At 44.0% G+C, this 24103-nt stretch overlaps 1 protein-coding gene across 1 annotated transcript in view; it reads right to left on the bottom strand.

The window, feature by feature from the left end:
• LOC140190448 (uncharacterized) overlaps positions 1-3666 on the bottom strand; it is a 71808-nt gene extending 68142 nt beyond the window's left edge. Inside the window, exon 1 of the mRNA XM_072247052.1 lies at positions 3508-3666. The gene's annotated coding sequence lies outside the window, so the exon portion shown is untranslated. The remainder of the gene's footprint in view (positions 1-3507) is intronic.
• Between the last annotated feature and the right edge of the window lie 20437 nt (positions 3667-24103).

Raw genomic sequence — 24103 nt, 5'->3', positions numbered from 1 at the left:
CCCTCTAAAGCATCTTTGCCTATGAGGCAGGTGATCTGGTCACCATTTCCATAGGAAAATTGGTTCCTTTATCCAAATGGCCCAATATTCATATGTGAGCTCAGATACTTGCATAAACTGGTTGGCATTTTGCTAGACTACAAATACACCCTTTCAGGGCTGAGGGAAGTTGGTGCCAACTCTAATGTTTCCACTCCTATTATGGCTACGATAGCTCAACCCATCACTGACCCAGGTCCTTTTGGTAGAGCGTGGGATGCTCTATGACTTGCTGTTGTTCCCTTTCTGAGCTGCAACTTTTGCTGCTTCCTTAGCATATGTCCGTTTTTTTTATGAGACAAAGTTGCTAGCTTGACGTTCAACCCAGTGCAGATGGAAAGCGTGCTAGGGGTTGAGTGGATTTGAACCCAGGATCATTCACCTTGAAGCCCAGTGCTGATGACACGACACCACCAGCCAAATCTACTTGACTTGAAAGATGGATATATCCAATAATCTTATCAATTACACCGTTTCTCGGTAGATGTGAAAATAATAAACTCATTTACCAATTGTTTTATATATTTAAATGTATAATTGTAGTTTTATTGTAGAAGGCAAACTGATGTTTTAATCTAGAGCTTCTATCGAACAGACTAGGATACTGAACTGTACTCAAGGTGCTATATTCAGTAGGTACACGTTAGACTTAAGCATCCTATCCCTGATATGGCAGTGTCTCGAAGAATTTTAAGTCACTTTTTTTTTAATCAAAGCAGTAATCTTATATTAGTCTCAATTGTCAACACAATGGGCAATGGGCCTCCCAACATTCTCGTCCAAACTCAACAAGACACCTCAAGCCTACACGGAAGCAATTCATCAAGCAGAAGTGGTTTGATTACATCTATCCACTTGTATCATTAAATCTGGTTAAACTGATCAATCATTGTCTTTCCCTGAGGACAGTAAGCAGATATAGCGGGCTCATAATTTCTGCTAATTGGGACCATTTTTTTCCATGAAATGAGATGCAACTGGTCTCCGCAGTTGTTATATGATGGCTCAGGGACTCCGTGTCATTCAAAGTATTATTTAAAAAATGGATTTGCAAAATATTTTGGTGGTGCGGTCCAGTTGTGGATTACATGCTTAGGAGGCTTCTGGTTTGGTCACTCATCTGAGTGCTACTGGTACCATGTAACCCAGTACTGCCTGTCGCATGGTTGGGTGGTCGGTGACTAAATCGGCTCCCCCACCAGGCTTGCCTGGTCAGGAGGGTGGCTAGACACCCTGCAGGATGAAAAACAAGACCTGTCAAAGGGCGGATGAACCCTCTCGTAGGATCAACGGCCACCTAGCAAACACGTGCCGTGAAGCGTGGAAAGGGCATCCCTTGCATCGAAGCTTGGTCTGGCCATTCACTGCAACAGAACTTCCCCCCGGCCGTCTTGGACCCCACCATGCCGCTGGATCCGGGAGGGGATGTCGAGAGGGTGGGTCTGGACCTGTGCAACCCCCTACTCACCTAAAATCCATTCACTCACACGCTGTTCCTTTCCGAGGAGTGGGGTACCACCCCACTAACTGACTGAAAGGAACCATCATTGTCCTCTGGGATGGATAGCCAGAGAGAGAGAGAGAGAGAGATATGCTTAGGAGGTTATCTCAGTGCTTGATAGATTCTTGGTTAGTCAGGACATGTAGGGATGTGGGGAGAAGGCAGGAGATTGGGATGTAGAAGGAAATGGGTCAGCCAAAGTGAAATGCCAGAGCAGACTCGATGGGCCAAATGGCCTAATTCTGCTCCTATATCTTATGGTCTAAAATGTTGGGGGAAATATTGAGGGAAATAAACATTTGATGTGTCCAGCTGAGACCCTTCATCTGGACTGGAATGGAGCCAGAATAAGAAGATGGGGGGTGCAGGGGAAGGTGTACAAGCTGGCAGGTGATAGGTGAATCCAGGTGAGTGGGAATGTGATGGGTGTAAGCAGGGGGATGAAGTGGGGAGCTGAAAGGTGATATGGAAGAATTTATTTCGAACAGTTTGTCCTCTGATAAATACTCGTAGAAATGCCCCGCCCTGATTTTTGATTTCTCAACTATTCCCGCCAATGTGTTTTTACAGTATTTCAGAAAGAGCAGAAGTACTTCTAAAATCTGAGGCAGAAAGTATCATGCGAGCCATTTCCATATTTCATTGACTATGTTGCAAAGAAGGATATTGAACTTCTGGTTGTGCTTCAGCTAATTTCTGGCAGTTTAATCCTGTAAAACAGCTCATAAGAAGAATGGGTAAGGAAGGCTCCTCCATTAATTCCAGTCTCATTTTCTTAGGAAAGAATCTTTACTGCCTGTCACCCTTGTCTATATGATGATGCCTTGCAAATTGGAATGATGCAGATGTACAGTAATGACCAGCAGACTGCTTTGAAATGAAATCTTAATTCTGGCTTTCTACCTGTCCCCGTGTGCGTGGCCTTTTAACACAAAGTGCCTCGGTGTCCTCCACCTGTCCACATGCCTTCTGGTTAAACAGAGAGCAACAGCTCAAGGAAAGAAACCTCCATTAATGCTCACCTGCGTGGCAAATGTCATTTTAATTAACGCGTGCAAATGCAAGGGAACACGTCCCAGAAAACGCTCAAGTTATTCTTTAATGATAGTGCTGAAAAGCTGTTTGGGAAATTGTGCAATGAGATGAGAAAATGATGAGACAACCTGATCTGTGCTGAGCCATTATGTCTCAGAAAGCACAGCAGAAGCAGATTCGATAGAGAGCTGAATGTATGTATTAATCTATGATTACATCTTACTGACTGGGCAGATGGATTACATCGCTTTTGAACATCATTCATAGATGTTGCTTTAAAAATGAGAAAATAGACAGAGAGTGCTTCATCACACCACTCTTTCAATGAATCACGTCTGTCATCTGCGAATAAATACAGCTTAGATGAAAGATCCAGTGCTGCCTTTGATAATCGAGTCAGAAGAGACTGAAGCAATTTAGGCTGCAATTAATCCCTCACACACAGAATTTACAGCTGTTATGAGATTAATAGACAGAGCAACAGATAGTCATGAGATTTGAAATACACTTCAGGAGAGAGAAGTGATTCTTTAAACTTCATTAATTTCTGAACATCCTAATCTCCAGCTACCCATTAGTAGAGAAGCACCTGCAGGGAATCTGATTAGTAGAGAATCTTTTTTTTATTTGTGAATCTGATGAAATAAAGAGTAGAGGTTAATTGCAGCATCTGGAAGCCTCCCTCACCAGACACACAGATTTCTACTTACTCCAGCGTATATATATATATACTTGCATATATGACAATAAACTTGACTTTGAATTTGAGACTCAGCCTCTAGTATCTGTGCCCTTATAATGAACGAAGGGAAGCCACAAAACTGTGAAAGGAGGTTCAGCTCTACCAGGCTGCAATTCAAAGCAAATTTTCCTCTAGCCTAAGTATCATCTGGTTCAAAACGTGCAGAAAGTAAATAATTTTATTAACTTACCCTGTGTTCTTTAAACAAGTCAGTAGCTGGAGGTTTCAGAGCAAATCACGGTGAAGTATTGAAAATGAGTTAAGCCTACAAGCTTTGGCGTGCTGCAGGTGTGCGCTGTGGAGGTGGAGTGACTGGAAGTCGCTAAGGTAACTTTCCCCCCCTGCCTCTCTGGTGTCAGACAAGCGAATCTAATTTAACTGAAATGCAGGAAGTTCTCACCTGCAGCTCAGAGCAATTAAGCTGCTCCCTCTGATTGGTGGTCCCCTTGTAGTAGTGACGGGGGATGGTTCATCCACTTCAGTGTTAGAAAAATAAATCCTCTGTTTGATTCGGTGAGTTTCAAAACTGTGCTTTCAGGAAAAGGCAGGTAAAATATGACCATAATGGACAATGCATGCCAGTGATATTAAACCTGATGCTGACATTAAACTTATTCTGATTCTGGTAAAAGCATATAATTAATAAGGAACAAGCGCATAACAGGCAGAGTAATCCAAGGGGATACAAATCTAATGGACAAGATTACAGGTGAATGATTTTACATATTCCTGGACTCCAAAGTAATTATAAACTAACTGAGGTAGTTTCAATTTCAAGGCCTCAGGATTGTTTTCTGGAACCACTGCTCTTCAGCTGAAACTTTTCTCTGACTGCAACACTTTAGATCGTGCTCATTTTTCTTATTTCACTTTCTCCTGCCATAGCTTTCCAGCTTGTAGCATTCACATTTGAGTTCCCTGACTCCATCGCATTGTCATCCCGGAGGCCTGACGTGGTCATTTGGTCAGAAACCTCGAAGCAGGTGGTCGTGGTAGAGCTGACAGTTTCTTGGGAAGGCCGGATTGAGGAGGTGTTTGAGTGGAAGAAAGCCAAATGCCAGGAGCTGGTAGAGAAGTGTCAGAGACAGGGGTGGAGGGCACGATGTGAGTCTATAGAGGTGGCTGCTTGCTCTGCGGAACCTACTCTCTCCTTAGCATTACGTGGGCTGCAAAGAAAAGAGAAATCAGGACCATCACAGAGACTGCTGAGCAAGTCCCTAGGTGGCTATGGGTCAAGAGGTGTGACCCGTGGACCAGTGCTGCTGGAACAAAAGCTAGGGCCTGATCAACCCTGCCTGGGTCGCCTGGGTGAGGGTGTCTGATGTTGAAAGACCCAAAATGCCCGATGACCCCAGGTTACCTCACCGATGATGAGTCCCAGCACATCCTAGGATGTGTCTCAGCATTATAATAGGTCAGAATTTTATTAAGTAAATTTAGCTTGTTGGCCCTCTGAGATTCAACTTCAGTTTTACCCAGAGCAGTTCTCTATGGAGGTCATTTGCAAGGAAAATCAACCTAATTACCAAAACTGGCCTGGGCAACTCCAGGTGCAGTTCATATTAGTACCACTGAAATTCCAGCATCTAGCAGGCACTGGATAATGTCACAAGGCACATGACACCCACGTATCCTGACATGTTCCTCCCACACTAACATCACTGTTGAATCAGGAGTACATAAGAACATAAGAAATAGGAGCAGGAGTAGGCCATCTGGCCTTCGAACCTGCTCCGCCATTCAATAAGATCATGGCTGATCTGACCATGGACTCATCGCCACCTACTTGCTAATTCCCTACTATGCAAAAATCTATCCAACCTTTCTTAAATATATTTACTGAGGTAACCTCCACTGTTTCATTGGGCAAAGAATTCCATAGATTCACCACTCTCTGGGAAAAGCAGTTCCTCCTCATCTCTGTCCTAGATTTACTCCCCCAAATCTTGAGGCTATGTCCCCTAGTTTTAGTCTCACCTACCAGTGGAAACAACTTTCCTGCCTCTATCTTATCTATCATTTTCATACTTTTATATGTTCCTATAAGATCTCCTCTCATCCTTCTGAATTCCAGTGAGTATAGTCCCAGGTAATACAATCTCTCCTCATAGTCAAAACCCCTCAGCTCTGGAATCACCCTGGTGACCCTCCTCTACACCACCTCCAAAGCTAGCATATTCTTCCTCAAGTAAGGAGACCAGAACTGCACACGGTATTCCAAATGCAGCCTCACCAGTAATATGTACAGTAGCAGCATAACCTCCCAGCTCTTAGTCATAGTCATAGTCATACTTTATTGATCCAGGGGGAAATTAGTTTTCGTTACAGTTGCACCATAAATAATAAATAGTAATAGAACCATAAATATTCAAATGGTAATATATAAACTATGCCAGTAAATTATGACTTGAGTCCAGGACCAGCCTATTGGCTCAGGGTGTCTGATCCTCCAAGGGAGGAGTTGTAAAGTTTGATGGCCACAGGCAGGAATGACTTCCTATGACGCTCTGTGCTGCATCTCGGTGGAATGAGTCTCTGGCTGAACGTACTCCTGTGCCCACCCAGTACATTATGTGGTGGATGGGAGATATTGACCAAGATGGCATGCAACTTGGACAGCATCCTCTTTTCAGACACCACCGTGAGAGAGTCCAGTTCCATCCCCACAACATCACTGGCCTTATGAATGAGTTTGTTGATTCTGTTGGTGTCTGCTACCCTCAGCCTGCTGCCCCAGCACACAACAGCAAACATGATAGCACTGGGCACCACAGACTCGTCCCTCCAGCAATGAAGGCCAACATCCCATTTGCCATCCTGATAGCTTGATTGCTCCAATTAGTTGCTTTTCTTGTTTTTTTTAACTGATGCATTGTAGATATTTGGCGATCTCAATGGATAAGTTCAGAAATGACTGCAGATTGCTCAAATGCCTTCCAAGGACTATAGTGGAGCTGCAACTGAAAGGGGGCGCTTTTAATAGCTTTTAGTATCAGTGCTACACATTCACTGGGGGCCTCTCTAGCAGTACTCCTTACTAGATTTGTTATAACCATGGCTGACCTCCCCAAGAAGGTTGGGGACCTCAGGACAGGCAGCTAGAATATCCATATGGAGCATAGTAACAAAGAGTCTACAGAGACACCCCATCAACCTCTTCTTCCCAGTGAACAATAATATCCGTGGGGTCAGCTTTTTGAAGCCAGTCATCACTGGGATAGATGGCATTTTGCAAGTAGACCCTTGGCCATAATGGTCTTCTCTTTATTTGGAAATCAAGGTCAAATCGATCCCTCAGCACAGAATCTTTCCAAATGATTGTAGAAGGTCTTTGCCTGGGCTCCCAATTTGCAGACCATCACTATAACAGAGAGCTCAGCCAGCAGATGTCTCTGTGCAGAATCGATTTCATTCATTGAGGAACAGGTACCACCTCAGGCATTGAGATGCGCACCATCTTAACCAAGGTCTTTTTAAGAGTTTACACCTCCTCAACAGGTCTCTGTTGTGGACTGAGAGTGGGAAGGGGGCAGGGAGAGGGGAATCATGGTTGGGAAAGGAAAGGGGGAAGGGAGAGGGGAGAAAGCAGAGAGCACCAGAGAGACATTCTGTAATGATCAATGAACCGAATGTTTGGAATCAAATAACCTTGCCTGGTGTCTCAGGGCTGGGTGTGTCTGTGTTTGTGCCACTCCCAACCCTGGCATTCCTTCTCTGCCACCTGTCCCACACCCCTCCCGTGGCGCTCCACTCTCACCATTCCCAACATGCTTTGCTCCCGCCAGATTTACAAACTCGCTCTCCGCTCCATGTTGACAAATACAGTAATGTGCAGAAGTCTTAGGCACCCTCGCTGTATATATGTACTGTATGTCCCAGGGCCCTCATATCAGTGTGCTCTCCCAACACGGCAGCTGAACAATAGGCCTTGCGAGTACCAGAATAATTGTAGAGAATGATATTTGACTCCTGAAAATCAGGTATATTGCCTGCATTAGTCACAGGGTCATACAGCAGAGAAACAGGCCCTTCGGCCCATTTGCATCCCTGCTCACCAACAACCACCTATTTACACCCATCTCACATTGATCTCAGTTACACTTCAGATTCAGAATCACTGGTGTCAGTTGTGAAATTTGTTGTTTCTGTGGCAGCGGTATAGTGCAAAACATAAACAATTGCGATAATTTACAGCAAAAATAAATAAATAGTGCAAAAGAGCAATAATAAGTTAGTGTTCATGAGCTCGTGGACGATTCAGAAATTTGATGGCAGAGGGGAAGAAGCTGTTCCTAGTATACTGAGTGTGCATCTCCAGGGTCCTGTACATCATCTCTGATGGCGGGCATGAGAAACGGCCATGTCCCCCATGGTGATGATCCTTAAGGCTGATTTATACTTGTGCGTCAACTCAATGCCGTAACCTACGCAAGTGGCCTGCGCGCATTGTGAGCATTTATTCCTGTGCGTTGGTGTGTCTGCATCGCTCTGCAATTCGGGCACATCGCGCATGCGCACGCACCTGCCCGCGAAAGGCTTCATGGTCATGGTAGTCTTTCTCGGGGTAAACAAGTTTAAAGTGAGCTTCTTTTTTCGTAAAAGCGAAATGTGTCCTCCATAATTCCAGAGGTTAAAAAGCTTTATGGAAAGCATTGCAGACAGAGTTCCTTCCCTGCCCCTCAGTTGGCCAATGGGAAGCTATTGCAGCGTAGGAGGAAATGTGATGCTACCAGGTAGACCAATCACAGTTGTTGCGGTCTGCGTTGCCGCAACGCGTAGTTACGGTTTGGGAGAGGTGCGCGTCAGGCTACAGCTTAGGGATCCACGTAGGCTCTGTGTAGGGTTTGCGGCGACGCTGTACCTACGGCGTCGAGTTGACGCACAAATATAAATCAGCCTTTAATGATGGATGTTGCCTTCCTGACGTACTGCCTTTTCAAGATGTCCACTATGTGGGGAGTCTTGTTCCTGCCATGGAGCTGGCTGAATCTTTAATCTCTGCAGCCTCATTCAATTCTGTGCATTAGAGTTTCCGTACCAGGCAGTGATACTATCAAGGTGCTCCTCATGGTCCATCTGTAGAAATTCGCAACAGTCTTTGGTGACATACCAAATCTCCTCAAACTCCTAATGAAATAGAGCCGCTGGTGGGCCTTTTTTGTTATTGCATCAATATGGTGGTCTCAGGATACTCCTTCGGAGATGTTGACCCACAGGAACTTGAAGCTGCTCACCCATTCCACTGCTGACCCCCCTCAATGAAGTGTCCTCCCAGCTTCCCTTCCTGATGTCCGTAATCTAAATAAATAAAATCAGCTGCTTGGTCTTGCCGAAGTTGAGTGCGAGGTAGTGTTGCAATGTCACTCAGCCAGCTGATCTATCTCGCTGCTGTATGCCTCCTCGTCATCTTCTGAGATTCTCCCAACAACAGTGAGGTGATCAGCAAATGCATAAGGCCACATGGTCATGAGAGTAGAGAATGTAGAGCTGGGGCTAGGCACGCTTCCTTGAAGTATGCCTGTGTTGATTGTCAGTGAGGAGGAGATGTTACTGCTGATCTGCAACGACTCCACACATTCCCATCAACTCTTCTCAAATCCTGCCATCGCCTGCACATGAGCAGCGATTTACGGTGGTCACTTGATCTAACCATCCGCACGTCTTTGAGATGTGGGAGGAAGCCAGAGAGAAAAACAACAGCCCTTCCAGTCACAGGGAGGACATGCAAGATCCATCCACTGAGAGTCAGGATTGAACCCGGCTCTGTGGCATCGTGAGTTGTTCTGCTAGCTGCACCTCTGTACCAACCAGCCTGGGGCTGCACCTCAATGCACACCATTGTTGATCTCCCTACAGTGTGCTCTGCAGGCCTTGCGTACATGAAAACAGCAGACAGAGGAGAAGGAAGAGCAACAAAGAGACCCAGAGCCTGGGGGACATGAGGCAGAGCCTGAAGTGGATGATTACTGGGGGCATATCCTTGCTCAGCCTTCACAGCCTCCTGCCCCAGTCAAAAGAGACTCATCCTCCTTATAATCCTGAAAGCTCCCCAGCTGAAACCCTGTGCATTCCAATCAGCTCCATCTAATTAGTACAAATTAGTCAGACACACAGGCGATAGATAAAAATCCCTCTGATGCTGCTTTACGGATCCACCTCCAGTGACTATAAATGTTCCAATTACTTAACCATTTGCTGTGACATAACTGGTGTAGTGGTCTGAATTTGTTATATGAGGGCCCTGTTGACTCCTATATAAAATATATATTCCTGTGAAGATCTCCATTCTGCAGGTGTAACATAAGCTTTGTGAGGACATAAAAATGTCTTTTAATATTGCTCTATTGGGCATTCGATTGTTGCCTGTGGAGGATACAGTTATCAGGCTCCTTTGTATGGGGATAACTGGTGCATCTCCTGTCCACAACAAGTTCACCAAACCTCCCACCTATATCTCATCAACCAGGAATTTCATTAACCTTTGAATGGAAATCTCCACCCACCCCCAACCCATGGAACCCATTATATCCATGGGTTAAACAGTCGACTTTTCAGGCCGAGACCCTTCATTGGTCTTGATGAGGGTTCGCAACCTGAAACGCTGATGTACATTCATTTCCAGAGATGCTCCCTGAGCTGCTGAGTTCCTCTGGCACTTGGTGTGTTTTGCCATGGACTTCCAGCTTCTGCAGATTTGCTCCTGTTTGTGGGTTGGTGCTCTTCACTGATTGCTGCAGAGCTAAGTGTCAGGTGATGTTTCTGGATGCTAACTATAGTAATATCATCTCCAATGAATTTATGACTTTCTGCAGGGGGCCTGATTTGTTGCTCATGCTTAAAACAGCTCTTTATATCACAACAAGAACAGTCATAGCGTAATACAGCACAGAACCAACCCTTTGATCCAAGTGGTCATTGATGACCTCAGCATCCTTCATGCTTGTCCGGTGGCCCATAACCCTCCAACCCTCTTCCCCTCCATATACCTAACCAAATGCCTCTTAAATGTTGTAATTGTACACAACTCAAACGCTTCCTCTGACAGCTCGTTCCCAGCTCTCACGGCCCTCCGTGTAAAGAAGTTACCTCTCATGTCTCTTTTAAATCTTTCCTCTCTTATCTTCTATTTGTTGCCCGCTAGGTTTGGACTCCTCACCCCGAAGGAAACATTATGCTCGCCTGCCTTATCTATACCCCAAGTGATTTTGTAAATAGATATTCAAGGTACATTTATTATCAAAGTATATATGCAGTACACAACGCTGCAACTCGTCTTCTTCTCCAGACAACCATGATACAAAAATAAACCATGGAGGCAATTCAAAGAAAAACATCAACCCTCCTCCCCCATGTGCGAGAAAACAAATCGTGCAGACGGCAACAAGAATATCAAACCCCAAAGGAGAAGGCGAGGGGAGAAGATGGCGACGCAATGCAGTGCGCGCGGCCTCTCCAGTGAAATGATATCGTATTTGTTAAATAGGGGGCCATGCACAACTCTGATCTGATGGAGACAGACGTGAGAAGCACAGAGGAACATCTGGAGAAATTTCTGAAATGCTTGGTTCGCTGCCGCTGCTACTGTGCGATCGAGAATCTCCGGAGGGTAGGCCCCAAATCCTCGGCTTTGCCTGTTGCTGGTGGCCGGGGCTGGGGTTAAAGCACTTGACAGAGATGGTGCTCGGTGCTAGGTGCCGGAGGCTTGAAGTTTTCGGATGACTCAGAGTCGGACTGTGGTCGGGTGCTTCCCGGATGCTGTGTCGGCAAGTTTGTGGTGCTGGAAGCATGGCAGGGAGAGTTTTTCTTCCCTCTATCGTCTGCATGAGATCATGGGACTTTCGAGAGACCTTGAACTTTTTTTACTGTGCCCATGGCCTGTTCTTCATCAAATTACGGTATTGCTTGAACTGTTGTAACTATGTTATAATTATGTGGTTTTTGTCAGTTTTTCAGACTTGGTCTGTCTTGTGTTTAGTCATAGTCATAGTCATAGTCATAGTCATAGTCAGACTTTATTGATCCCGGGGGAAATCGGTTTTCGTTACAGTTGCACCATAAATAATAAATAGTAATAGAACCATAAATAGTAATATGTAATTATGTCAGTAAATTATGAAATAAGTCCAGGACCAGCCTATTGGCTCAGGGTGTCTGACCCTCCAAGGGAGGAGTTGTAAAGTTTGATGGCCACAGGCAGGAATGACTTCCTATGATGCTCTGTGCTGCATCTCAGTGGAATGAGTCTCTGGCTGAATGTACTCCTGTGCCCACCCAGTACATTATGTAGTGGATGGGAGACATTGACCAAGATAGCATGCAACTTAGACAGCATCCTCTTTTCAGACACCACTGTGAGAGAGTCCAGTTCCATCCCCACAACATCACTGGCCTTACGAATGAGTTTGTTGATTCTGTTGGTGTCTGCTACCCTCAGCCTGCGGCCCCAGCAAACAACAGCAAACATGATAGCACTGGCCACCACAGACTCGTAGAACATCCTCAGCATCGTCCGGCAGATGCTAAAGGACCTCAGTCTCCTCAGGAAATAGAGACGGCTCTGACCCTTCTTGTAGACAGCCTCAGTGTTCTTAGACCAGTCCAGTTTATTGTCAATTCGTTTCCCCAGGAATTTGTAATCCTCCACCATGTCCACACTGACCCCCTGGATGGAAATAGGGGTCACCGGTACCTTAGCTCTCCTCAGGTCTACCACCAGCTCCTTAATCTTTTTCACATTAAGCTGCAGATAATTCTGCTCACACCATGTGACAAAGTTTCCTACTGTAGCCCTGTACTCAGCCTCATCTCCCTTGCTGATGCATCCAACTATGGCAGAGTCATCCGAAAACTTCTGAAGATGACAAGACTCTGTGCAGTAGTTGAAGTCCGAGGTGTAAATGGTGAAGAGAAAGGGAGACAAGATAGTCCTCTGTGGAGCCCCAGTGCCGCTGATCACTCTGTCAGACACACAGTGTTGAAAGCACACGTACTGTGGTCTGCCAGTCAGGTAATCAAGAATCCATGATACCAGGAAAGCATCCACCTGCATCGCTGTCAGCTTCTCCCCCAACAGAGCAGGGCAGATGGTGTTGAACGCACTGGAGAAGTCAAAAAACATGACCCTCACAGTGCTCTCTGGCTTGTCCAGGCGGGCGTAGACATGGTTCAGCAGGTAGACGATGGCATCCTCAACTCCTAGTCGGGGCTGGTAGGTGAACTGGAGGGGATCTAAGTGTGGCCTGACCATAGGCCGGAGCAGCTTCAGAACAAGTCTGTCCAGGGTCTTCATGATGTGGGAGGTCAATGCCACCGGTCTGTAGTCATTGAGGCTGCTGGGGCGCGGCGTCTTTGGCACAGGGACGAGGCAGGATGTCTTCCACAGTACAGGAACCCTCCGAAGTCTCGGGCTCATGTTGAATACATGGTGAAGTACTCCACATAGCAGAGGGACACAGGCTTTGAGCACCCTGGTACTGACACCATCCGGTCCTGCAGCCTTGCTTGGGTTGAGATGTTTCAGCTGTCTTCTCACCTGTTCAGCCATGAAGCCTACTGTGGTGGTTTCGTGTGGGGGAGGGGTATACTCATGAGAGCAGGGTGGGGGACTATGAGGAGGGGTAGGAGGGGAGAGTGGAATATGTGTTGGTTGGGGGCCGACAACAGATGGCTCATCTGTTACTGTGGTTTCTGTGATATCACACCGGAGGAACATTGTATCATTTCTTAATGCATGCATTACTAAATGACAATAAAAGGGGACTGCGTGTCCTCATAATCTTAAAAAAACCCCATCTCTCCTGCGCCAAAAAAAGGAACAAATTGCGCAATCGGCAACAAAAACATCAAACTCCAGTATCCACCCCTCCCCCATGAGGTCACCTCACATTCTCCTGGGTTCCAGAGAACACACAGTGTGGCCAAACTCTCCCTAAAACTCAGGCCCTCTAATCCAGACAGCATCTCTGCAAGTAAGTGCAATAAAATTTCTACGTAAGTGGTTTTAAGCAGCAAATCCCGATTTACCTCAAACCCATTTTCATTTTTTATTTAATTTTAATAGAGACTTTAGAAGTTAAATTTCTAAATGAAAACATTGACACCAGCACATTCCTTCATCCCTCTGACCACCCCTCAAATCCACACAAGCCTTTTGAACGGTCTTACCCCCAAAAATTACCATTATCAAGATTTTTCTTAATTAGCTTAAATAGAGGTTATGATGTGGCACCGTGGGTGACAGATGGAATGTGATTGATGGCTCACAAGTTTGTTCATGAAAGATGCTGTTGGCTTAGCAAACTTGTTCCAGCTTTCTGTGTGCAAGGAAAATATTTCCAGCTCTTCAAGTCATGGCATTTGACAGAACATCACTTACCTTTCAATAAGATGTTTAACAAGAGATATGCAGTGGCCAGCAAAGCAACTTGGATGGATATTGTGGCATCAAAAATATATCTGTGAGGTTGTGGGGGTAAAATGGTTGTTGGGATTTTGGGCAGAACATCAGATGATGCAAAAAGGACAGTCAATGTTTCAGCCTGAGACCCGAAATATTCACTGTCCATTTTTCTCCACAGATGCTGACTGACCTGCTGAGTTCTTCTGGAACTTTGCATGTTGCTGCCAATTTCAGCATCTGCAGACTCTTGTGCCTCTATTTTGTTAACAACTTGCTTTCAAAGTTCAAAGTAAATTTATTATCAAAGCAGATATTTGTCACCACATACTATTTTCTTGTGGGCATTCATATTGATTCTATTACGTTCTCAGAAACTCAATAAGATCAATGAAAACACTGCACACAACAAGACAGACAATCAATGTGCAAAAGACAACAAACTGCTCAAATACAAAAATAAATAAACAATAAAAATAGTAAATAAATAAACAAACAAACAATAAATATCTCCTTGAAATGATGTCTTTAACTTGTCTACAATCCAAACCAGGTCATTGTTGCTAAGTTTCATACACAGTAGCCAATTTCTTATGTTTAGTTGTACTGGCTGGATTTGAATTTTCAGGCAAGAAAGTTTGTTTCACAGACACATAATTAATCAAAGAGTTGACACAAAACAAAGATTGGAGATATTAGGATTAGTGGCTAAATGCTTTGGCAAATATTTTTTAAACTAAGTATTAAATGAGGAGAGGAGAGTGGAGAGGTGAAGGCGAATGGGGAGGAAATTCCAGAGATTAGGCTAAACGATAGATGAAGTCCCAGTACCAATGTTAGACTGGAGGAGCTGGGAGAATATATCAATTAGGTAATCATGAAGAGTATTTGGGCTGAAGTTGATATTTAGATGAGTGGCAATGAAGAGAGTTGATATCAAGAATGAAATGAAATCAGGAGGTTGACAAGGCTCAGCTTAATGGGGAAATGGTGTTTGGTGTGAGTTGGAATGTGGGAAAAGCTGAAGTTCATGGAAGATGGAAGGTGGGAGGTATTTCTGAGGAATATTTTGCTCTAGAAATGACATAAGCATGAGTGAAGTACACACAATCTTTTATAACATCTATTCATTGATAGGATACAGACATTGCTGGTGATTCCAGCTTTTAATGGCCGTCCCTTATTGCCACTGAATGAAGGTGTATTTGTTATGACGCAACCACACTGGTGGATCGGGAGACACAAATAGACCTGACCAGGCAGGGCTGCAGATTACCCATTTTGAAGCACATCAGTGATCCACGTGTGTTAAAATTAAAATCTGGTAGTTGTGTGCTCATTGCTGAGTTTAAATTGCAAGTTTAACTGAGTTTAAATTCTCAGCACCGGTGACCCCTGTTTCCATCCAGGGGGTCAGTGTGGACATGGTGGAGGATTACAAATTCCTGGGGATACAAATTGCCAATAAACTGGACTGGCCAAAGAACACTGAGGCTGTCTACAAGAAGGGTCAGAGCCATCTGTACTTCCTGAGGACACTGAGGTCCTTTAACATCTGTTGGACGATGTTGAGGATGTTCTACGAGTCTGTGACGGCCAGTGCTACCATGTTTGCTGTTGTGAGCTGGGGCAGCAGGCTGAGGGTAGCAGACACCAACAGAATCAACAAACTCATTCGTAAGGCCAGTGATGTTGTGGGGATGGAGCTGGGCTCTCTGACGGTGGTGTCTGCAAAGAGGATGCTGTCCAAGTTGCATGCCATCTTGGTCAATGTCTCCCATCCACTACATAATGTACTGGTTGGGCACAGGAGTACATTGAGCCAGAGACTCATTCCACCAAGATGCAACACTGAGCGTCATAGGAAGTCATTCTTACCTGTGGCCATCAAACTTTACAACTCCTCCCTTGGAGGGTCAGATACCCTGAGCCAATAGGCTGGTCCTGGACTTATTTCCTAGCATAATTTACATATTACTATTTAATTATTTATAGTTTTATATTGCTATATTTATACTCTATTCTTGGTTGGTGCAACTGTAATGAAAACGAATTTCCCTCGGGATCAATAAAGTATGACTATGACTATGACTATGGTTAGCATGTTGGGAGCAAGCTCATATTGCAGAATCATTGATCCAGCCTTTGGCTACTAATTGAGGTGAGGAGGAATTTCTTTATCCAGAGGGTGGTGAATTGGTGAAATTCTTTGCCACAGATGGCTGTGAAACCCAAGTCATTGGTATATTTAAAGCAGGGCTTGGTAGTTTCTTGATTAGCAGAGGTATCAAAGGTTGTGGGGAGAAGGCAGGAGAATGGGGTTGAAAGGGTTAATAGATCAGCCACTGATGGGAAAGACTCAATGGGCTGTATGATCTACTTCTTCCCTTATGCCTTATAGTCTAGTTCAGTAAGTTTGACAGAAAAATCAATTATATTGTAAAGGCAAAAGGAAGTGACTTCAGTGGTGGACTAACCCACATCCAACTGCTTCCACATGTCAAAACCCCCAACACACCACACCTTACACAAATCATGCTTTCATCCTCACCCTTCAAAATGCTTTTGCCTCTGTCGCAGGTGCCATGTTCAAAGATTCAAGGTCATCTCCCAGTTTGCATTTGCCTTTGTGGATTGTGTGGAGGATATTTTTGGCTGTTGTTGGCACAAGGCAGGGCTCGTGAGTTTCGGATCCCCAGAGTAGAAATAATTGAAGGATGGAAAAATCCAAGGGCAGCCCAACTTGCAATACTTTCATTGGTCTGTCAATAGCCCCCACTTGCAGAAGCCCCGGTGTGGTTACTTGGCCAAGATAAGACAACGAACCATGAAATAAAGAAAAGGAGGTGGTGAGTCAGAGGGGGTGATGGGCTGCTCTTGAGGGGAAGAGGAGAGAAGGGGTGAGAGGGTAAACAGAATGGTAATGGGAAAAGAGCATGGAGTGATTACCAGAAATTAGATGAATCAATGTTCATGCCATCAGCTTGGAGGCTATCCAGAAAGAATATGAGATGAACTGTATACCCTTCCTTAAATTCACAAATTCTTTCCTCTCCACACCTTCTTGTTCAAGCTTCTGCCCCCTTTCATTCTAGTCTGACGAAGGGTCTTGAGCCAAAACGTTGACTGTTTATTCATCTCCATGAAACCTGCCCGATCTGCTGAGTTGCTCCAGCATTTTGTATGCATTGCTCAAGATCTCCAACATCTGCGGAATCTCAGGTGTGTATGATTTCCCACCCTGATCATTGTCTCAGTGTGAATCAGACTGTTCACAATCTTGGGTTTATGTTTGACCCTGAATACGCTTCCATTTCCATGTCCAGGAATCATAGCCAACAGCACAGAAGTGGGCTCTTCAATCCACCACGTCCATCAGTTTGTCCACTTTTAGATAATATCCTTCTATTCCCCTTGAATTTCCTCCAAAAGGTAATTCTGGGTTTCATTCTAACCTCAACTCCTACCACTGATAAACTTTTACCTCCTTGTTTAATATAAATCTATCTATTACCTTAAAATATTAAGTGACTCTTCAAAGTTCAAAGTAAATGTATTATCAAAATACACATATGTCCCTATACACAAACCTGAGAGTCATTTTCTTCCGGGCATACTCAAAACGTCCATAATAGAATAATAACTATAATGGAATCAATGAAAAGCCACACCAACTTGGGCATTCAAACAGTGTGCTAAAGACAACAATCTGTGCAAATAAAAAAAAGAAATGATAATAATAAATAAACAATAAATATCGAGAACATGAGATGATGAGTCCTTGAAAGTGAGTCCATAGGTTGTGGGAACAGTTCAATGATGGGGCAAGTAAAGTTGAGTAAAGTTATCCCTTTTGGTTCAAGAGCCTGATGGTTGAGGTGTAATTTCTGCACTGGAACCTGGTGTTGTGAGTCTTGAGGCTCCTGTACCTTCTTCCTGATGGCAGAAGTGAGAAGATAGGTGGTGGAAGTCCCTGATAATGGACGCTGTTTTCTTATGACAACACTTCATGTAGATGTATCTCAATGGTGGGGAGGGCTTTACCGATGATGGACTGGGAAGTATCTATCTCTTTTTGTGGAATTTTCTGTTCAAGAGCTTTGGTGTTTCCGTTCCAGGCTGTGGTGCAGCCTGTCAACATACTCTCCACTACATATCTGTAGATGTTTGTCAAAGTATTAGGTATCATGCCAAATCTTCACAAACTCGTAGAGACATTGCTGTGCTTTCTTTGCAATTGCCTTTATGTGTTGGGCCCAGGACAGGTCCTCTGAAATGGTAACAGTGAAGTATTTAAGTTGCTGACTCTCTCCGCTTCTAACCCTCTATTAGGAACTGGTTCATGGACCTCTACTCCCCTCCTCCTGAAGTCAGTAATCAGCTCCTTAGTCTTGCTGACATTGAGTAAAAGGTTCTTGTTGTGGCACCACTCAATAAGATTTGCAGTCTCTCTCCTCTATGCTAATTCATCACCACCTTTGATTCGGCCTACAACAGTGGTGTCATCAACAAACTTGAATATAGCATTGAAGCTGTGCTTAGCCACACAGTGTTAAATGTAAAGCGAGTAGAGCAGGGGGCTAAGCACACAGCCTTGTGGTGCACCTGTGCTGATGGAGATCGTGGAGGAGATGTTACTGCCAATCCAAACTGACTGGGCTCTGCTATTGAGGAAATCGAGGATCCAATTGCAAAAGGAGGTATTGAGTCCAAGGTCTTGAAGCTTAACGATTTGTTTTGAGCGTACAATGGTATTGAATACCAAGCTGTAGTTGATAAGGAGCTTCTAGATGTATGTATTTTTGCAGTCCAGATGTTCTAGGATTGAGTGAAGAGCCAATGAAATGGCATCTGCTGTGGATCTCTTGTGCTGATAGGCAAATTGGAACAGGTCCAAGTTGCTACTCAGGTGGATCCAAGTCGCTTCTTCATCCTTTAGGGAGACAACTTCAAAGACTCCCAATCCCCTGAGAGGGAAAAAAAAGCACATTAATTCTTGTCATTTGCAATTTGCAATCTGAAATAGTTTGAAAACAATTCTAGTGTAGGAATCACAGATTTATAAGAGACCAGTCACTGGATCTTGACTGTCCTTGGTCCACATATTTCAACAATACCCCACAAGATGCAAACAATCTCAACTACTTTCACATCAGCAACATCCTGAAGAATGTGTCCCACATTGCTGGGATTAAAGTACCAGGGCATAGCACAAAATTAAGTAAAAGGAGTTTAAAACTGGCCAGGGAATTGGTCTTGGGCAACCAATTCACCATTACACATTTTGCACAACCAATAAAACTGAACTTATTCCCTTTATCAGAGGTGTGGTTTTTCTGCCACGATACAGTGAGGGAAATGTGGACTAACTAGTCATGTATGTGCTGGTTTTCAGTCCCACTTCCACTAGCTGTTTGCTTCGTCGAGCACCTCCGCTCTGTCCGCTACAACAGACAGGATCTCCCAGTAGCCACCCACTTCAACTCTGCTTCCCACTCCCATTCAGACATGTCCATACATGGCCTCCTCTACTGCCATAATGAGGCTAAGCTCAGGTTGGAGGAGCAACACCTCATATACTGTCTAGGTAGTCTCCAGGCCCTTTGTATGAACATAGAATTCTCCAACTTCCAGTAATTCCCTCCCCCTCCCTTCCCCTATCCCTATTTCACTCTGCCCCCTCCCCCAGCTGCCTATCACCTCCCTCATGGTTCCGCCTCCTTCTACTACCCATTGTGTTTTCCCCTATTCCTTCTTCACTTTTCCTGCCCATCACCTCCCTGCCTCCCCTCCCCACCCCTTTCTCTTTCCCCTTACTGGTTTTTCACCTGGAACCTACCAGCCTTCTCCTTCCCACCCTCCCTCCACCTTCTCTATAGGGCCTCTGCCCCTTCCCCCTACAGTCCTGACGAAGGGTTCCGGCCCGAAACGTTGACTGATCGTTTCCACGGATGCTGCCCGACCTGCCTAGTTCCTCCAGCGTGTTGTGGGAGATGTTTGCTGAAGATGTAGGTGTCATGATAAGCACAGGAAATACTCCATACTTCAGAGAGAGTGATCTTCAACTTAATTTTACACTTGACTACCAGTACATATTCATATGCCATTGCCATGTTATTGCTCTCATTTCATAAACCTCTAGGTTGCCAAGAAAATCACTTTTGTTATCAGGGCAAACAAAAACACAGATTAAGTTCTAACTGCTTCTATTGTCCTTCCCTTCAACTTATTTGCAGCGATTTCTGTACAAGCTGGCCCGATGCATTCAATAGTAGAGAACCTGTAATATATAGTACCAAACCATTCTGGACATTTGGATCAGTTCCTATTTTCACAGGGTGGCAAGGCAGAAAAATGTCTCTCATAAAGGAGGTGTGAGGTGCTCCTTCCCTCCGCTAGCCTGCAGGTCACCCTTGGGCACGGTGTAACACCTGCTTAGCCCTCCAATTAGGGTCATGTGAAGACATGGCAGCAGGCGGTGGATGGTTGACCAAGCCACTGGTGCATATCACAAGTTCTGGTTATGTGACTACAGACGCCAGGCAGATCATCTCTGAAGAGTATTGATAATGGCTGGGAGGTCACCCGACTTAGAACTATAGAACCTGTTAGGCTTGCAAAGACTTGTAAAGACTTGTATAGACTTGTAAAGACACTGCTCAGAAGAAGGCAATGGCAAACCACTTCTGTAGAAAAAAATTTACCAAGAGCAGTCATGGTCAAGACCATGATAGTCCACGTCATATGAAATGACACATAATGATGATCTATTCTCACAGTTCTCTTCCCTAAAACAAGTGTAATATTGAAGAATTATAAATGATAAGTACATTTCAATTTAATGCATATTAATCTATGAGGCTATGGGTGTGATTTTTCACCACCATTAATTAAATTTATGTCTGATAAACACTGAATAAATATTATTGAATATCAAGGATAGAGTTGAACCCTTTGGTCCTGCTTCTAGCTTTTGCAAGTCATGACAATCATTTAAACCTAGTTCCTCATCCTTTATCTATGTTCACTATGCTTTATTAATCCCTTGTACGTAAACAATTCTCTCATTTTTCAACATCTTACTTGCCTTTGAACAATAGCATTGTGGGCAGTACATTCCAGGTTCTCACAATCCATTGCACAAAAGATTTCTTTTTTCTCAACATTTCTCTGTATTTAACTGCCGTCATTAAGACGTTTTGGATCTTTGTTGTTCCTCTATTGGCAAAGAGAGTCATTTCTTCCTTCACAACTTAAAAATCTCTCTTTTTGGTGATCTATAATCTTTTCAACAGCAGGAAATAACTAGTTTCTCACCATAACTAAATCCGTTACACATAGGCATAATGGTGCTTGACTTCTTGTTCTTTGCCAAGTGAATTAGAAATGTTATTCTTGAGACAAGTATTATATTACAGCATTCAAACAAAAGGTTTGATATATTTATAATACAATGAGTTCAAACATGAACCACATGCTGAAATGTCCCATTGTTGCCAATGCGTAATCCAATGCTAGTTGTGGCTATGATGAAGACCGCTGCTTCTTGCCAGAATGCTTCACGGATTTAAGGCACGGACATTCTGTAAAATAAAACATGCCTTGAGATGAATTGCAGAATTATTGAAATGAGTTAATTCTGATGTGACCTTGAAGCTTTCTGCACTTCACCCTGTTTCGATAGAGGTTAAACAAACTGTAACTATTCGTGCATTCATCCTTTTACAGAGTGGACTTCAATGCTGTCTTTCCTGTCAATAGATCAAAGGTCTTTGGCTCTAGACTAATTATAGACGTGAGGAAACAAAATTACACAGTGAGCTGTCATGGTTGTAAATGCATTCATTTTCAAAGGAGAATTGAGTAAATGCTTTGAAAGTAAAAATTCCCTGGGCTGCAAGAATGTCTAATTTGAAAGAGCTACTAACAAACTGAAGAGACATAAAATAAAAAAAATAAAACACTGTAAATACACAGTTGGCCAGACAGCTTTTGTGGAGAGAGAAACTTCCCCAATGCAAACCATAGTACAAGGCTGGAAGTTCACTCCCCTCTAGCCTTGCAAGACATGCTTTCAAACGGTCCTGCCACGGCACCAAACATCTCACTTTGTCTGCCCATCAGTCCTTCTTCATAGAAACCCTGGACCCTACTCATTAAATCAAAAAGCTTTTTCAAAAGCACTATTTTTTCACAAAGTTGTATTCCGCATGCCATCTTACCCTTCTGTAGTCTGGGCTTGAACTCTGCTCATCTGCTGAAATTGGCATTAGTTACTTGGCCTTTTATCCCCTTCTTTCCAGATCTGTTGAAGGGTCTCAGCCCAAAGCATCGACTGTTTATTTTCCTCCATATATGCTACCTGACTTGCTGAGTTCTTCCAGCATTTTATATGCATGTTGCAACAACTTCTTGTCAATGTGAAATGACCTCTGATGTCTTGTATGTGGATACAGACATCAGTGAAGCCACAAAGACTATTAGCTGTGATGTCTCTAAGAACAAATAAAATTGGTCTCCATCTGGGCTCCTCCTCAAAAAATGGCTACTTGAGAAAGGTACAACTGCTGAATGAGCAAAATAATAAAGGAGAAAATGAGGGAGGGGACATCATTAACATAAGTAAATTTTTAATTTTATTTGTATTATTTTGAAACACTGTCCTTTCTCCACTATGGCATCATAGTATGAAGTTCTGACTAAAACACATGGTTGGTGACTTCAGACCACTGATTGATGCATATCTGCAGACCCTGTCATTAAATCAAGAAATCTTTTCACAAATTTGTATTCTATTTTTTTTTGTCAAAACCTCCCATTATTTTATACACCTCAGTTAATTCTTCCCTGGTCTCCATTGTTTAAAAACAACCAGTCACATCATGGATAGTGTTTCTTCATTACAATAAACTTACGGCCCTAGCTGCTTGCAGATGGCTCATAATATAACAATTACAGCCCGGAAACAGGCCACCTTGGCCCTTCTAGTCTTTTCTAAAGCTTTCTTATCTATGTATTCGTCCAAGTGTCTTTTAAAATCTAATTCATATGTTTGCATGTGTGCTCATATGACCACCAATGGTGAAAATTTGAAATTCTTTGAGCAGCCAGAAGTAATGAAGATTAGGAAGCTACATAAGAGGAGTTACAGGAGTATACCTGTGGAAGCACTGTAAATCTCATTTCACTTCTCTGTTGTAATCACATTCTTCATGTAATGTGGCAAGTTCTCAGTTCTCCAGCTGTGACCAGACAACTCTAGCCCGATCTCCCTGCTCTAATATTATGCACACGCCACAGCCAGCAAAGGCAGGTATTCCTTAAGCCTTCTTGATCACCTTGTTTATCTGCCTTGTCACCTTTAAAAAGGCTGCACGGTAGCACAGTGGTTAGCACAAAACTCTGCAGTACAGGTGACCAGAGTTCAATTCAGGCCCCCGCCTGTAAGGAGTTTATACGTTCTCCCCATGACCGCATGGCTTTTCTCCAGGTGCTCCGGCTTCCTCCCACAGTCCAAAGATGTACAGGTTGGTAGGCTAATAAATCATTGCAAATTGTCTCATGTTAGGCTAGGATTAAATCAGGAGGAGGAGGAGAAGATGGCAGCGCGACGCAGCGTGCGCAGCCACTCCGGTGGTGATGTCTGTTATTTGTCAAGTAGAGTACAGTGCACAATTCTGATTTGATGGAGACAGGCATGAGAGTACGGAGGAACATCTGGAGAAACTTCTCAAATGCCCACTTCGCTGCCGCTGCTACTGTGTGGTAACCGGAATCTCCAGAGCTGAAGGCCCCGAAATCCTCGGCTTTGCGTGTTTCAGCGGCCGAGGCGAGGTTGAAGGCGCTCGACAGAGGATGGCGCTCGGGAGGCTGTATCGGAGGGGCTGGTTGGAGGCTCGAAGTTTTCAGACGGACAGACTTAGTGTCGGCTGTGGTCAGGTGCTTCCAATGCATCGGCAGTTGTCAGTGCCTGGAGGTTTATGGCAGGGAGTTTCTCCCTTTTGCCGCCCGCTATCGGGGACTCGGGAGTCGATCAGGACTTTGAGACTTTTTTTTATCATGCCCATGGTCTGCTCTTTATCAAATTATGGTATTGCTTTGCACTGCTGTAACTATATGTTACAATTATGTCGTCCTGTCAGTGTTAGCCTCTGGTTTGTCCTGTTTTTCTGTGATATTACTCTGGAGGAATATTGTATCATTTCTTAATGCATGCATGCATTTCTGAATGACAATAAATGAGGACTGAATGTTCTCATAATCTAAAAAAAAAATTAGGGGATTGATGGGCACCTGAGCACAAAGGGTTGGAAGGGCCTATTCCGTGCTGTATCTCAATAAATAAATAAAATTAATTTGTAGACATGCACTCCAGTTCCTTGAACTTAAT

The sequence above is a fragment of the Mobula birostris genome, chromosome 30, assembly GCF_030028105.1.
Source record: "Mobula birostris isolate sMobBir1 chromosome 30, sMobBir1.hap1, whole genome shotgun sequence".
Taxonomy (NCBI): Eukaryota; Metazoa; Chordata; class Chondrichthyes; order Myliobatiformes; family Myliobatidae; genus Mobula; species Mobula birostris.
This window is presented reverse-complemented; position numbering and strand designations above follow the sequence as displayed.